At 36.9% G+C, this 2,500-nt stretch overlaps 2 long non-coding RNA genes across 2 annotated transcripts in view; both read right to left on the bottom strand.

The window, feature by feature from the left end:
• Nucleotides 1–2,500, bottom strand: part of LOC149131531 (uncharacterized) — a 423,011-nt gene that overhangs the window by 285,989 nt on the left and 134,522 nt on the right. The gene's annotated exons all lie outside the window — the stretch shown is intronic.
• LOC149131532 (uncharacterized) overlaps nt 1–2,500 on the bottom strand; it is a 190,770-nt gene extending 188,270 nt beyond the window's left edge. Inside the window, exon 1 of the long non-coding RNA XR_016237782.1 lies at nt 1–2,500. This exon is cut by the window's left edge and continues 1,582 nt beyond it. This is a non-coding gene — a long non-coding RNA (uncharacterized LOC149131532).

The following is a 2,500-nucleotide window of genomic DNA, read 5'->3' as shown; positions in this document are numbered from 1 at the left end:
GGTGTGTTGCGTGGTTTCCTAGTTGTAGTTGTGCTAAGTTTCTAGTGTGAGCGTATGCGTCTATTACATATATATGTACGTGTTTGTGTGTGTGTGTGCGTGCTTGAGTCTGTGTGTATGCACGTGGGTTAATCACGCTTGCGTTGTGTGCTGTGTGGCGCTAGTATTTCGCACGAGATTCGTTCCTTGTTATATTGCACAACACTTATCGGTGTGTGTTGTGTTTGAATCCGTTGCGTTGTGTTGTGGTTTCTCATGTTACGTCTCCCCGTCTGTTGTATTCTACCTTTTATTCTGCTATCCTCTAAAGCACGATAGGTTGTCATGTTCTTTCAGGTGGAAAGCTTTACGTTTGTTTATTTGTCGCACACTGTTCGGCAACCTTTGTGTTTATCTATCACATACGTCTAACAACAGGTGCTTCCTTATTGCTGCTTATGTTAGCGATACTATTCGCACTGTCAACGCCGCTGATGTTGCTGTTGTTGTTAATGTCCCTGTCATTGTCACTATTATCATTGTTACTCTTATTATTGTCAACGTCGTTACTCATGTCAGAGTCAGTGAAGTTTACTTGTTTACTACAGAAACTGTTGGAATTTATTTTATTTATGCGAAAGTTCTGCTGTCTTCTATTTTCCTTTCTTCTTCTTCAGATTATTATAATCATTCTTCCTTTTTTTTTAAATCTTATTCTTTCTAAAACTATTCTAACCGCATTCAGCTCTATCTGGCATCGCGTGTGGTTTTATTTTCCTTGTCGTCTTTATTGCTGTTCATGTTTTTCTCAACTGTTTTTTTTCTTCGTGTACCTATCTTTTTCTTCTACAGTTGATGTGCCCTTCTTCTTCTTCTTCGTTTACTTCCTCGTTCTCGTCTTCTTTTTTTTTCAGTTTACGCGGCTCGATTCTTCGCTTTAATTTCTTCTGTCATCATTATTATTATTATTCATACTCATTGTCATTTTTGTTGTTGCTGTTGATTCCGTTGTTGTTGTCACTGGAAGTTGTTCCTGTTTTGTTGGGTGGTAATTGTAGTTTACTGTGTGCATCAGGCCGTTTTACTTTTATTATTATTATTACTACTACTACTACTACTACTACTACAACTACTACTACTGCTATTACTACAAATACTATTATTTCATCTTGGTTTTCTTTTAACTCGTTTGCTTTTCTTTATTCTTCACTTTAATTATTCGTCTTACTTCAAAACATTTGCAGTGCCGGTAGTAGTAGTAGTAGTAGTAGTAGTAGTAGTAGTAGTAGTAGTAGTAGTAGCAGTAGTAGTAATAGTAGTAGTAGTAGCAGTAGTGTTTATTGTTGTTGTCGTATTGCTAATCGGAGAGAGAAAAAGGGGGAGGGTTATAATAGCAGCGTTTATCTTCAAATTATTTCTTAAGCACTCCACCCCCTACCACCACGCACGCACACGCACATTGTTATAAAAGGAAGCAGAAGAAATGACCAAGGTGGACATGTCTCGTTAACGACCGTCGCAGTCTCATTTCCTGATTGATGTTGTTGCTGCTATAGTTTTCACATTTTTGTAGCCGTTGTTGTTGCTGTTGTTGTTATTGTTGTCCTCCCCGCTGTTGTTGTTGTCATCTTCCCCGCCGTTTTTATCGTTGTTTTTGTTGGTAGTGGTGGTCATGGCGGTGGTAGTGATGTAATTTTGTCGCAGTTACATATACCGAGAGATATACCTAAAGATAAGGGAATTGCGTAATGGGTGTATGTGTGTGTACATGCGTGTATCTTTTGTGTTTCTGTGTGTGCATGTGTGTATTTGCGAATTTTTATCTGTCTACATATCTATGTGCATGTGTTTATGCCTGTATTTACATACATCTCTGTAAACGTATATATATATATATATATACGCACATGTCTATGTATGTGCGAGTGTGTGAGTATGTGTGTGGTGTATGTATGCGATGACTTGCATGTGTGTATGTGTGCCGTAAAGGAAACCGAAGGAGAGAGAATAAAAGAGATAAGAGGAAGACAGAGAAGAGGAGAAGAAGATGAAGAAGAATGAAATTAAGAAAAGAAAGAACGCAAAAGTGAAAAAAAACGAAAGAAAGAATATATTAATAAATTGATAACAGAATAAAAGTAAGAAGGAAATATTGGAAAGAAGAATGAATTAAAGAATCAAAATAAGAAAAAGAAATATTGAAAGAAAAAACGAGAGAAAAGCCACGAAGACAGGCAGGCAGGCAGGCAGGTAGGTAGGTAGGTAGGTAGGTAGGTAGGTAGATAGATAGATAGATAGGTTAGAAGGTGAATAGATAGATAGATAGGTTAGAAGGTAGGTAGGTGAATAGATAGATAGATAGATAGGTTAGAAGTTAGGTAGGTGGATAGATAGATAGGTTAGAAGGTAGGTAGGTGAATAGATAGATAGATAGATAGATAGATAGATAGATAGATAGATAGATAGGAAGAAATCAAAAGAAAAAAAGAAAAGTAAAAATAGTTGGAAGTGAAAGAGCTGT

The sequence above is a fragment of the Octopus bimaculoides genome, chromosome 21 (genome assembly GCF_046866305.1).
Source record: "Octopus bimaculoides isolate indiv1 chromosome 21, ASM4686630v1, whole genome shotgun sequence".
NCBI lineage: Eukaryota > Metazoa > Mollusca > Cephalopoda > Octopoda > Octopodidae > Octopus > Octopus bimaculoides.
The sequence above is the reverse complement of the archived record's forward strand: the minus strand, read 5'-3'. Positions and strand labels throughout refer to the sequence as shown.